We start from the raw sequence: 15,380 nt of genomic DNA on the forward strand, positions 1-15,380 counted from the left end.
GAAACTACATTTTGCTTAAAGATATCATAGAAAATAAAGTAATATCAAACATTTTATAACAAATTTATCTGATAAAGACCATTTCTGAAATTGTAGGGGACTGTGTCAAATTTATAAAAATGAGAGCCATCCTCCAGTTGATAAACAATTAAAGAATAGGAACAGGCAATTTTTAGAAGAAATCAAAGCTATTGATAATCATATAAAAATGCTTTAAATCATGATTGAGTAGAGAAATGGAAATTAAAACAACTCTAAGGTACTATTTCACACCTATAAGAAATGACAAATGATAGAAAGTATGATAGAAAAAATTGGTACTCGAAAGCACTGTTGGTAGAGTTGTGAGCTGATCTAACCATTCTGGAAAACAATTATAGCAAAGGGCTATAAAACTATGTATACCCTTTTACCCAGCAATGCCCCTACTAGATCTGTATTCCAAAGAGATCAAAGAAAAAGGAAAAAGAACTATATGTGGTAATAAAGCTTTTTGTGGTAACAAGGAATTGGAAATCGAGGAAATAGTCATCAACTGGGGAATGGCTGAACAAGTTGTGGCCTATGTTATGATGAGTACTCTCATATAATCACTAGTGGTTTTTGAAAAATATAGTCAAAACTTATATGAACTAATACAAAGTGAAGTAAGGTAAACTGGATCATTGTACATAGTTACAACAATATTGTGGTGATGATCAACTGTGAAAAACTTGGCTACTCTCATCAATAAAGTAATCCAAGAGAATTCCAAAGGACTCATGGGGAAAAAAGACAGAAAACTGATGAACTGTGATTGCAAATTGAAGTATAATTTTCTCATTTTCTTTTTTTTAAATATGGCTAATACAGAAATAAGTTTTGCATGATTTCACAAGTATAATTGATATCATATTGTTTGCCTTTGCAGTGAGAGGAATGGAGGGAGAGAATTTGGAACTCAAAATGTAAAAAAGGATGTTAACATAATAAAACTGTGGCCTATAGAATTTGTAACAAAACTTAGTACAGATGGGGTCTGAGCAAAGTTCTTCACTTAGGTTGGTCCCATACCATCTGGCTCCAGATGACTTTATCTTAAAGCAATTCTTTTCTGAAACTGTTCTAGAAAAACTGGATTACTCACTGATTTTGGATCTCCTCCTGTACTTTCTCCCTCTAAACAATGATGTAAGCTGTTCCCCACGCCTGAATCAAAGTCCTGTCAGACCTCTGGTTGTTGAAAACCTTCAGTCTTCAACGCTTCACTTGGATGCTCTCTTTCCTAAAGCCTTCTCTGAACTCCCAGGATCCTCTTTGCTTTTTTAAAATACTATTTTGTTTAGCTACTTCCTTTGATCCTATCACTTTCTACCTGTCTTATCACCTCCGATTAGACTATAATTTCTTTTAGGGAAAAGACATTTTTTAATTTCTACTAAGTATACAAGTAGAAACGTAGTTCACTTAATGTATTTGCCAGCTTTGAACATTGTCTAATAATTGGGTCCTTAATTCAAAGATAGCATGTTTGTAAAAATTTTAATAATTCTGATTTATAGAGTACCTTACAATTTGCACATATTATCTCATTTGATCCTTACAAACTGCCTGACATGGGGTGCTAATATGATTCTGATTTTACAAATGAGAAACTCAGGAACAGAAAAAGTGTGTCTTGCCCAACACCATATTCCTAGTAAACATCTGAAGGTCTTTGAACCTGGCCTTCCTGAATCCAAAAGTAGCATCCTATTCACTTTTCTACAATGATTCCATTTCCATATATGAAAAGTGGAAATAATAATATTCCCATCTGTTTCAGCATTCTTATGTGACTTAAATGAAGTAATATGTAAAATATTGCAGAGTAGGCAATCATTCAATTTTCAAAAAATTATTTATTTTAAAAATTAAATTTTTTTTTGAGTTCCACATGCTCTCCCTTCCTCTAATCTCTCCCCCACCCACTGAGAAAGCAAGTAATAAAATATTAATTGTACATAGAAAATCATGCAAAACCTATTTTCACATTATCCATCAATATTATTAAGAAATTGTTAATACTTTTAAAATCAAGACATTAGTAAATGAAATTATTTACATTTTCACATATAGATATGTACATCTTTTGCATGTTATACATATATATTTGAACTTCATATGATACCAGGAAGCTCAAAACACATTGAGCTCTGTTGTTAAAAATTTTTAAGAAAGTCATTTCTCAGTTTTTAAGTGTGTAAGGAGTTTAGACCATCTTCAAGATCTCTTTCAGTTTCAATTCCCATGATCCTATAAATATTTTAAGGTCATAAGGGTGATGCAAAAAAAGGATTTGGAAAATAAAACACTTTGATAATAGAAATAAACACCAAAGAATTATTAATGAATTTTTAATCATGCTTTATATGCTATGGACCTTGCAGATCTTCCATTGGTAGGTATAAATACTCATTGTCATTGGTCAATTAATCAATCTGGTCACTTAGTATCTATTATGGGCCCAACACTATCAATTCAATAAGAGTCTAATAATAACAAGTTTTCTTTTTTTTTTTTAAACAAATTTTTTTATGATCTTAAAAAATTGTAATTGACATTACAATCAATACACTAATATTTACCTGATAGTTATTTGGGATAAACCTCCTCCATACCCCAAATGTACAATTCTAAAATATTAAGTTTTTATGAGAAATAATATTTTCTCAAGAAGGTTGCTCGTGTACCCCAAAGTAAACAGATCTAGAGTGTGAACTGAATAAAGGAAGTAGTAAAAAAAAGCAACAGTTCTGTTTGGAAATTAAAGGTGAGAAATTAAATTAATACTCAAGCACATCAAGTATTTATAGTTTCATTGTTGGAACTCCAAAACAGATCTTGAACCTTCTCTAAACTACTAAATTAATTTTAAAGAGTTATCTGAGTCTCAGAGTTGAAAAGATGAAATTACAAGAGCAAAAAGGGAAACACTGGGTACTGGAAGAATGGTTAATAAGCACAAACAAGCCTAAGGCTATCTAGTTATTTGATTGAACCCAATCCACAAGAGGCTTGTTCCCCTCCTGAGAACAGAACTCACAATCTTTCATGGAAGTGCGCTGGGAACCAAGTAACCAGGCTCTTATCTCAATTTTGCTCTGGACCCTTTGAATGGAATCACTCACTTCCCTGAGCCCCGGTTTTCTCTTTTGTAAACTGAGGGTTTGATCTCTGCTCTGAAATAGTGATGAATAGAGAATTAACTTACTATAAAGAATCCTAGTCAAGCTTCAGTTCTAGGAGTGTCGACCAGGCAGGTTGTTTTCTGTTCCATAGACAGATTCCTGGGTAGGTAGCCAATGTTACTCAGTGATGACCATTTCAGGACATTGGTTTGGGATCTGAACGACGTGATTATTTCTTGCAGGTAAATAGAGATCACCATTGATCTGCAATCACCCTCAGATTGCACCCAATGAAATTAAAGAGGAAAACAAAGAGTTGGACTGGAGGGAACAAGAAAGGTTCTTGAAGACTTTCAGGCTTAATAGCATTCTGTCAACATTTTGCTCTCAGAAGCTTATCTTAGCCTGCATCTCTGCCCAGTGAGATTTGAAATCTCTTTTGCAGATGAAATTATAGCTGGCTACACTGTTGTGGACATTGGAGGGCCTTGGCTTGGACATGGAGCAGCTCCAGGAATGAAAGCCACTTTTTGCAGCAGAGTCCAAGAGAACAAGCATTTAGTAAATGCCTACTCTGTGCCAGAGTACTGAGAGCTGAGCACTAATTTAGTCTCAAGTCTAAAGGATCTGCATGGAAGAGAACTTAGAAATCATAGAGGCTAATTACTTCCATTTTTTAGATGAAGAGTTTGGGGTTCAGTTTGGGGCTTTTTCCTGGTTATGTTGCTTGTTAGTGAGAGAAGAAGTAATTTTTTTTGAGGTAATTGGATCTGTGACTTGCCAGGGCCACCCAGCTAGCAAGTGTCTGGCCAGTTTTGAATCTGGTCCTCCTGATTCCAGGGCCAGTGCTCTATCAGGTGCATCATCTAGCTGCCCCTTAGAGGTAGTCATCTTAAACCCACAAATCCTGATGCCTAAAATAGCAAGTGTTCACATTTGCATAGTAATTCAAAGCTGGCATAGTATAGTTATTGTATGTCTTATTATCCCCAAGGATACTGAGGTTCAGAAAAGTTACTTGACTGGTCAAGGTCACATGGGTAGTAAGGGTCAGAAGGGAAGAACTAAGTTCAAATCCATCTTGGACCCTAGTATTGTGATCTTGGACAAGTTAACCTCTTTTTGTCTTACTTTCCTCAATGGAAAATAGGAATAAGATAGCATCTAACTTTCTGAGCTGTGAGAATCAAACAAGATGTTTGTAAAGTGCTTAAATGCCTTGCCCAAGGTAGACATGATAAAAATGCTAGTGATGATAATGATGGATTTGAATCCAGGCCATTTTGACACCATAACTAATGAACTTTACATTTTTGACTCTTTTATAACTTACCTCAATCTATCTTTACAGTGGGGTTGCTCTGGGCAATTCAAGTACGGTGTGACACCTTCCTTCCTATCCTGTCTCTGATCCTATTTTGTGATATTTGGGGCATATTTAACACATGCGTGTGTACACATTATTGTTGTCCAGTCATTCAGTCACATCCAGCTTTTCATAACCCCATGGACCACAGCATGACAGACCCTTCTATTCTTCAATGTCTCTTAGAGTCTTTCCAAGTTCATGTTTGTTGCTTCCATGAAATCATCTATCCATCTCATTCCCTGCTGTCTCTTCCTTCTTTTGCTTTCAAGCTTTACTAACAGCAAGGTCTTTTCAAATGATTCTCATTTTCTCATTATTATGTGGCCAGTGTTAAGCTTCAGCTTTGGCATTTGTCCTTCCAAAGAATATTCTGAATTAATTTCTTTAGGTATTGACTAATTTGATATCCTTGCTATCTGAGAGGCTCTCAAAATTCTCCAACACCACAATTTGAAGGCATTGATTCTGCAATGTTCAGCTTTCCTTATCATCCAAGTCTACAATAATCTAAATAATCTAAATCAATCTGCATTTGGATATTTATAACATAATTTGTAAGTCATAAAAATTATCAATTTAGAGAACTTAAGCAGTAGGAGGTTGTTATAATTACCTTTCAGCTCATCATTGCTGGTGGTTGCCTTAGCAAATGATTTTGGGGGTCTTATACAGCCTGCAGGGTCAGATGTTCCCCATGCCAATCTATAATATATATATATGTGTGTATGTATGTATATTTGTGTGTATAGCTGGGTGGCACAGTGGATACAATGCCAGGCCTAGTGTCAGGTTCAAATCCAGCCTCAGATGCTCACTAGCTGGGTGGCCCTGGGCAAATCACTCAACCCTGTTTACCTCAATTTTCTCATCTGTGAAATGAGCTGGAGGAGGAAATGGCAAACTACTGCATTATCTTTGCCAAGAAAACTCCCCCAAAAAGGGATCACAAAGAGTTGTTCATGACTAAAATGACTGAACAGCAATATATGTGTGCATATAATTATACACACATATACATGTATATATCTGTATGTATACACTACACACATGTATTTATATGTATATAAAAACATGTGTATATATATATATTTTTTAATATGTACACACACAACTGTTTGCAGACCCTTAACTTGCTATATGGTTGGGCTATTCTCCTTTCCAAATCCCTTCTTTTACATAATGATGCTGAATTTCAGAAATATCAAGTTACTTAGCTGAGGTCACCCAAGCAGCAGAGCTAGCTATCTCTTCATTACACCTTGACATTTCAACTTATTTTTCTTTTCTTTTTTTTTTTTATTAAAGCTTTTTATTTTCAAAACACATGAATGAATAATTTTTCAACATTGATCCTTGCATAGCCTTGTGTTCCAAATTTTCTCCTCCTTCCTCCTATCCCCCCCCCCATGGCAAATAATCCAATATATGTTAGACATGTTAAAATATATGTTAAATCCAATATGTGTAAACATATTTATACAATTCTCTTGCTGTGCAAGAGAAATCAGATCAAAAAGGAAAGAAAATGAATAAGAAAACAAAATGCAAGCAAAGAGCAACAAAATGAGAATATTATGCTGTGGTCCACACTCAGTTCCCACAGTCCTCTCTCTGGGTAAACATGGCTCTCTCCTTCACAAGATCATTGGAACTGGCCTGAATCATCTCAATGTTGAAGAGAGCCATGTCCATCAGAATTGATTGTTGTATAGTCTTGCTGTTGCTATGTACAATGATCTCCTGGTTCTGTTCATTTCATTTAGCATCAGTTCATGTAAGTCTCTCCAGGCCTCTCTAAAATCATCCTGCTGATTATAACTGATTTTTAAAGACAGTTTTGTAAAAGAGCTCTGCGCAGAAAGATATGCAAACCTTCCAGTTCTTATTTCACTTTTTCCTTTTACCCCTATATTAGTTCTTAGGATTTCTTTTCTTTTCCTAAAGAGGAGATGTGCCCCAGTGAGAAATGCATCTTGAGAGGAGAAAACCTTTTTTAACATTGGTTCACTCTAGGTCTTAATTCCTAGCCAGTACTGTTATCACTATTTCAGAGTATCCTATCTTTGCCTTCAAAACTGGTTTGTGTTTCCTTACTCCAGGAAATGATTATTCTCCTTTTCCAATTAAAATTCTTCTTCTGCACCTAGTTGTATGACAGACATGGTTGTCAGTATAAGTTCCCTTGAATTTTTCCATCAGACAAAAAAAAAGCAGCTTGATAAGAACACCCATTTGGGAGATGGGGACCATTCCATGACTCCGGCAGTCACCACCTCTCTGGGCTTTTTGTTCTCTCCACTTCAAGGACTTGAATCAGATTCCCTTTTAGGTCTTCTTCAACTCTGACATTCCGTGACCATATTGGGCAGTTTTCATGTAACAAAAAATGTTCCCTACCATCTAGTGTGGGATAGGAGAAATGCAGGACCTTCGCCTCCCTGGGACATTGCCCTCTTTACAGATGAGAACTCAACTCTTCTATTTTTATGTACTCTGTAACTTTTTCTGAAGTTTTCTAAAGTACAAAATTCCTGTGTTCATCCCTGGGGAAAACTGGACGTTAGGTCATATATGTGGAAAACTTTATTTCAAATGGAAACTTGATGAAGAAGGCAGGGAAGAGGAAGGATTTAGATAAAAATAACATCTAAGCTAATGTTCTCAAGACTTCTCTACTCCTTGGGACACTCTCACTAAAGGACCCAAGAGAAGAGGTTCAGAGCATTGTTCCAAAGTTTGGGATTGCCCTATGGACCGAATCTCAGCAGAACATGAAGATACAGTTTGTCTTGAGGAACCACCTCCCAAAGCCTTTTTCTTTTTGAGCTTTTCTCACACTCAAAAATAGTGGATTGCCTTTGAAGTAGGTACTATTATTCATGCCAATTTACAAGTTTAAAAAAAACCTGTAGATCAGAATGGTTATGATTGTCTAAGAACACACAACTAATATGTACCTGAAGTCATATTTAAACCTAACCAAAGAAAACACATCCCAAGAAAACTGGACATTAGGTCATACATGTGGAACATTTGATTTAAATGGAAATTTGATGAAGATGTGTTTAGAATGTGTTAACAACTGCCATTTTTGGAAAGAAATGTACACAAGACATTTATTTATTTACTTATTTTTATTTTTAATTTTTTCTTAAGTGTCAGATATCAGATTTGAACTCAGGTCCTCCTGACTTCAGAGCTGGTTCTCTATTCACTGTACCACCTAGCTGCCTCTCACAAGACATTTTAAAAGTTGAAATCTGAATTATTAGCATTTTTAAACTTCTTGTTTTTTAATATTATCTTTTCTTTTTCAAAATACATGCAAAGATAGTTTTCATCATTCACCCTTGCAAAACCTTATGCTCCAAATTTTTCTCCCTCCCTTCTTCTCACTCCCCTTCTCTAGATAGCAAGAAATTCAATATAGGTTAAACATGTAATATTTAAAAATAGGCAAATCACAACAATACATCAAGTCACATTTCTCAGGTGTAAGGGCTCACAATGAAAATTTGACAATCAGCTTGAGCTAGTACAGTTGGTTCTAGCATATACAATACTGCTTTTTATAAGTCTTAGTTACTTCATCTGCAAAATCGAATTATAATATCTTCGCCTACCTCATAAACTTGTTGTGTGGTTCAAATGAGATACTTTATGAATTATTGAATAAAAGGAAGTTATTATAAGAAGAGTAGGCAATTAGTTGCTCCAGAATACCTCTCAAGACTAATCTTGTTAATTCTTTGATATAAAGGATGACTCTTTGGGAAGAAAAAGAAGGAATAAAAGGAAATGTAAAAAAAAATCAAGAAAAGACTATTTTTAAAAATAATGTTGTTAAAGAGAGGCTTCCACTTTCACCTAAGTTCTTCAGCTAATGAACTAATCGCAGCAACAATAGTTACATCAAAGAAAATGATAATGAAATAACATATTCTAATTTGGGGTGGTGCAGGAAAAGTATTCTTGAAGAAGAAATTTATATCTATAAACCTTTTGGTCAGTGGAAAAGAAAAAGGACAGATAAGTGGATTGGACATACAACCTAAGAGTTACAAAACCAAAATTTTTTTTAGTGCTTACTACACAATATACAGGCATTGTATATTGAATGATCCCTGTTCTCAGAGAATTCATATTTTTTTCTTTTTCTAATATTGTGATGTTATTCAAAAATTTTAACTTAAACTTTAGAATTTATTGTGATCTTATAAGATACTGATTTAACCACATTTTATTGACAGATTGCTTTCAATTTTCCCCATTACTGTCAATTCTGACCCCAAGTAATTGATGTTTTCAGGTTTTTTCAAACATTGCATTATAGACTTTATTGCTGTTAGTTCTACTATTTCTATTTTTTCATTAATTTATATTTCTTTATTTTAAAATTTTATTCTAATAGCATTTTATTTTTCCATATACATGCAGTTAGTTTTTTCAAGATTCACTTTTGCAAAACCTTGTATTCCGAAATTTCCTCTCTATGCTTCCCCTTCCCAAGACAGTAAGTAATCCAATATGTTAAACATGTGCAGTTCTTCTAAACATATTTCCATATTCATCATGCTGCACACACACACACACACACACACACACACACACACATCAGATCAAAAGGGGAAAAAAACATGAGAAAGGGGGAAAAAAACCCATAAGGACACAAACAGCAAAGGGTGAAAATACTGTGCTTTGATCCACATTCAGTCTCCATAGTTCTCTCTCTGGATATAGGTGGCACTTTCCTTCACAAGTCTATTGGAATTACCTTGAATTACCTCATTTTGAAAAGGAACTTACATTCTAAAGGAAAAAAAACCCAACAACATGCAAACAACTGTGTGTATACATGATGATATACAGTGTAAAAGAATGGTAATCTCGAAGGGAAGACACTAGGCTAAGAGGAGCCAAGTAAAACCTCTTATAGAAAATGAGATTTGAGATGAGTATTGAAGGGAGAATCAGGGAAGTGAAATGGAGGAGTATTTTCACTGATAAAGTTGGAAAATATCTTGGGTAAATAACAGATTCTTGATTGATAAATTTGGGTGAAATGAGTTAAAGGAAGAGAAGTTATGGATTGATGATAGTAGAGGGAAAGTCTGGAGGGGGCAATGCTGAGCCCCATGACCAATGAAATTCTGGGAAATGAGTAAATGTGCAACCAGTACCTGGAAAAGGTGACCAGGATGGCACGTCATCAGGAAGAAGCATGAGTCTTTATTGATTATCAATACTTAGAGAAAAGTCCAAAGAGGGAGAAAAGTGATTTAGATTGCTCAAGGCCCTCCCTCAGGGGACAGCTTTGTGGCAGGTGATGGCATCATATCCTATGAGGTGCATAAAACTGCAAATAAAACAGATGAGAGCAGGAGAAAATATATAACCTGGAAGGGAGATGGACTGGAGCTAGCAATTAGAGATGATTCTGATCAGAGAATAACCTCTGTCCCAAGCTTGGGAAAAGAACCTGGAGCAAAGAGAAACAGATGTTGAAGGCTGGAAACAATGCTGATCTCAACAGGAAGTGAGAGAGAAAAAAATTCTCTTCAAAATAACTACAAAATGTGTAAAATACTCAAGAGACTATCTGCTAAGACACACATAAGCACTATACAAATACAATTATAAAACCACTTGATGGGAATAAAGACATGCCTAAATAATTAGAGCAAACATAATTAAAATATCAGCCAAAAAAATAATAAAATGACAACAGGTACAGAAGTTAATTTACTTTTTCAGTATATCAACTAAGCTACCAAAGGATTACATTCAGGAGTTGGGAAACCTGATAATTTTTATAGAGGGAGAGAAATAATGGAAAAAAAGTGATATGGCAGTACTATTCTCATATTATATTTCCAAAGCAATAATTCTCAAAATTATTTGGTCCTATTTAAAAAAGAGAAACAAATTCAGAAGAAACAAACGAGATAGCTTTGAAAGTAACATGTTGTAGATAAAGCACCAGCCCTGAAGTCAGGAAGACCTGAGTTCAAATCTGGTCTCAGACACTTAACACTTCTTAGCTGTGTGACCCTGGGCAAGTCATTTAACCCCAAATGCCTCAGCAAAAAAAAGAAAAGAAACATGCTGATTTTTATGTATATGTGTACATATATATACACATACATATATGTCAAGTTTTGTGTAATAGAAAATGTTTCACAAACAGTCCTAAGTTTCTATCCTTCTTTGTGTAATACACCTTTCTTAAGTAGGATTGAACATAATTTGTCCCTATTTTTTTTTACTATAATAATAGCAAGATTATTAAATAGAAGAGAAAGGGAAGGAAAAGGTTTTACAATTGTATCTACAATTAAAAATGACAAAAAGGATGGAGTACTCAGTACTGAGGTAAGGACGATGGGACAGGTAGTTGTTTCAGGCTCAAAAACATTGTTGGTGATGAAGCTTCCTGGTGACATCAGGTCTTATTTCATAGTTTGCTATTCATATAAGGGTATAAAAAGGCGAGACCATGTGGAGTTGGGGCCCTTCAAATTTGGTAATTTTCTAAGACCTTAAGACTGAACTCACTGGTTCAGTATATTTCCTTATACAAGGGATAAGGGCCTAATCCTTCTGAATACTCCATTCTTTGTCATTTTTATCTTGTTGACCTATGTTTGTCTCATTACATGCTGAGAGTGAATCTAAACTACCAAGGATGTCAGACTCTGAAATCAAGAATTCTCTTATCTTACTGGGGCACATATCTAAGAGATGTTGAAATGGATGGCAATTACTGCTTCTGAAGATTCATCTAAGTACAAATGACACTTCTAGATGGAACCTACAAAATATTATAAATAATTATGAAATCCTGGTATATGAATGTTATGGAACACATTGTTCTATAAGAAATGACCAGCAGGATGATTTCAGAAAGTCTTGGAGAGACTTACATGAAATGATGCTGAGTGAAATGAGCAGAACCAGGAAAACATTGTATACAGTAACAACAACCTTATAGGATTATCAGCTATGATTGATATTTCCAATTGATGGTATCCTCTCAATTTCCAATTTTTTGCCACTACAAAAAGAAGTGCTGTAAATATTTGTGTACATGTGGGTCATTTTCCCTTTAAAAAAATCACTTCATTTTACACTGCAACATCAATATTATACTTTGATCAGTTCTCATGGACATGACTCTTTCCAACAATGAGATTTCTGATGCCAAGTTTCAATGATCTCTTGATGAAGAGAGCCATCTACCCCAGAGAGAGGACTGTGGGAACTGCATTTTCACTTCTTTTTATTGTTGTTTGCTTACATTTTGTTTTCTTCCTCATTTTCTTTCCGTTTTGATCTGATTTTTCTTGTGCAGCAAGAGAATTGTATAAATATGTTTACACATATTGGACTTAATATATATTTTAACATGTATAACATGTTTTGGATTGCTTGCCATCTGGGGGGGGATAGGGGGAAGAGGGAAAAATCTGAAACACAATGCTATTCAAGGGTCAGTGTTGAAAAATTATCCGTGCATATGTTTTAAAAATAAAAAACTTTTTTGTTTTTAGAATTTTTTTCTCTTTTTTTTTAATTTAAATTTTATTTTAGTTAATAATAACTTTGTATTGACAGAATCCATGCCAGGGTAATTTTTTACAACATTATCCCTTGCACTCGCTTATGTTTCGTTTTTTCCCCTCCCTCCCTCCACCCCCCCCCCCCAAGATGGCAAGCAGTCCTATATATGTTAAATATGTTGCAGTATATCCTAGATACAATACATATTTGCAGAACCGAACAGTTCTCCTGTTGCACAGGGAGAATTGGACTCAGAAGGTAAAAATAACTCGGGAAGAAAATCAAAAATGCAAATAGTTCACATTCGTTTCCCAGTGTTCCTTCTTTGGGTGTAGCTGTTTCTGTCCATCATTTATCCATTGAAACTCAGTTAGGTCTCTTTGTCATAGAAATCCACTTCCATCAGAATACATCCTCATACCATATCGTTGTCAAAGTGTATAATGATCTCCTGGTTCTGCTCATCTCACTTAGCATCAGTCCATGTAGGTCTCTCCAAGCCTCTCTGTATTCATCCTGCTGGTCACTCCTTACAGAGCAATAATATTCCATAACATTCATATACCACAATTTACCCAGCCATTCTCCAATTGATGGGCATCCATTCATTTTCCAGTTTCTAGCCCCTACAAACAGGGCTGCTACAAACATTTTGGCACATACAGGTCCCTTTCCCTTTTTTAGTTTCTCTTTGGGGTATAAGCCCAATAGAAACACTGATGGATCAAAGGGTATGCACAGTTTGATAACTTTTGGGGCATAATTCCAGATTGCTCTCCAGAATGGTTGGATTCGTTCACAACTCCACCAACAATGTATCAGTGTCCCCGTTTTCCCACATCCCCTCCAACACTCATCATTATTTTTTCCTGTCATCTTAGCCAATCTGACAGGTGTGTAGTGATATCTCAGAGTTGTCTTAATTTGCATTTCTCTGATCAATAGTGATTTGGAACACTCTTTCATGTGAGTGGTAATAGTTTCAATTTCATCATCTGAAAATTGTCTGTTCATATCCTTTGACCATTTATCAATTGGAGAATGGCTTGATTTTTTATAAATTTGAGTCAGTTCTCTATATATTTTGGAAATGAGGCCTTTATCAGAACCTTTAACTGTAAAGATGTTTTCCCAGTTTGTTGCTTCCCTACTAATGTTGTTTGCATTCGTTCTGTTTGTACAAAGGCTTTTTAATTTGATATAATCAAAATTTTCTATTTTGTGATCAGTAATGGTCTCTAGTTCATCTTTGGTCACAAATTTCTTTCTCCTCCACAAGTCTGAGAGATAAACTATCCTATGTTCCTCTAATTTATTTATAATCTCGTTCTTTATGCCTAGGTCATGGACCCATTTTGATCTTATCTTGGTATATGGTGTTAAGTGTGGGTCCTTGCCTAATTTCTGCCATACTAATTTCCAGTTATCCCAGCAGTTTTTATCAAATAATGAAATCTTATCCCAAAAGTTAGAATCTTTGGGTTTGTCAAACACTAGATTGCTATAGTTGACTATCCTGTCTTGTGAATCTAACCTTTTCCACTGATCAACTAATCTATTTCTTAGCCAATACCAAATGGTTTTGGTGACTGCTGCTTTATAATATAATTTTAGATCAGGTACAGCTAGACCACCTTCATTTGATTTTTTTTTTCATTAATTCCCTTGAGATTCTCGACTTTTTATTGTTCCATATGAATTTTGTTGTTATTTTTTCTAAATCATTAAAATATTTTCTTGGAAGTCTGATTGGTATAGCACTAAATAAATAGATTAGTGTAGGGAGTATTGTCATCTTTATTATATTCGCTCGGCCTATCCAAGAGCACTTAATATTTTTCCAATTATTTAAGTCTGACTTTATTTGTGTGGAAACTTTTTTGTAATTTTGCTCAAATAATTCCTGACTTTCCTTTGGTAGGTAGATTCCCAAATATTTTATGCTATCAACAGTTATTTTGAATGGAATTTCTCTTTGTATCTCTTGCTCTTGGATTTTGTTGGTGGTGTATAAAAATGCTGAGGATTTATGGGGATTTATTTTGTATCCTGCTACTTTGCTAAAATTATGAATTATTTCTAATAGCTTTTTAGTAGAATCTCTGGGGTTCTCTAGGTAAACCATCATATCATCTGCAAAGAGTGATAGTTTGGTTTCCTCATTGCCTACTCTAATTCCTTTAATCTCTTTCTCGACTCTTATTGCAGAGGCTAGTGTTTCTAATACAATATTGAATAATAATGGTGATAGTGGGCAACCTTGCTTCACTCCAGATTTTACTGGGAAAGGTTCCAGTTTTTCCCCATTGCATATGATGCTTACTGAAGGTTTTAAATATATGCTCCTGACTATTTTAAGGAAAAGTCCTTTTATTCCTATGCTCTCAAGTGTTTTTATTAGGAATGGCTGTTGGATTTTATCAAATGCTTTTTCTGCATCTATTGAGATGATCATATGGTTTTTGTTTGGTTGGTTATTGATATAGTCAATTATGTTAATTGTTTTCCTAATATTGAACCAGCCCTGCATTCCTGGTATAAATCCTACTTGGTCATAGTGTATTATCCTGGGGATGATTTTTTGTAGTCTTTTTGCTAATATTTTATTTAAGATTTTAGCATCAATATTCATTAGGGAGATTGGTCTATAATTTTTTTTCTCTGTTTTCAGCCTACCTGGTTTAGGTATCAGTACCATGTCTGTGTTATAAAAGGAGTTTGGTAGGACTCCTTCAATCCCTACTTTTTCAAATAGTTTATTTAGCATTGGAGTGAATTGATCTTTAAATGTTTGATAGAATTCAAATGTAAATCCATCTGGTCCTGGGGATTTTTTCTTAGGGAGTTGCTTGATAGTTTGTTCTATTTCTTTTTCTGAGATGGGAGTGTTTAGGATATTTACTTCTTCCTCTGTTAGTTTAGGCAAGCTATATTTTTGGAGGTATTCTTCTATTTCATTTAAGTTGTCGAATTTATTGGCGTAAAGTTGGGCAAAGTAACTCCTAATTATTGCTCTAATTTCCTCTTCATTAGTGGCGAGTTCTCCCTTTTCATTTTTAAGACTAACAATTTGATTTTCCTCTTTCCTTTTTTTAATCAGATTTACTAAGGTTTTGTCTATTTTGTTGTTTTTTTCATAGAACCAACTCTTAGTTTTATTAATTAATTCAATAGTTTTTTTACTTTCAATTTTATTGATCTCTCCTTTTATTTTTAGAATTTCAAGTTTAGTGTTTGACTGGGGGTTTTAATTTGTTCCTTTTCTAGCATTTTTAGTTGCAAGCCCAATTCATTGACCTTCT

This window comes from Antechinus flavipes, chromosome 4, assembly GCF_016432865.1.
Source record: "Antechinus flavipes isolate AdamAnt ecotype Samford, QLD, Australia chromosome 4, AdamAnt_v2, whole genome shotgun sequence".
Classification (NCBI taxonomy): Eukaryota; Metazoa; Chordata; class Mammalia; order Dasyuromorphia; family Dasyuridae; genus Antechinus; species Antechinus flavipes.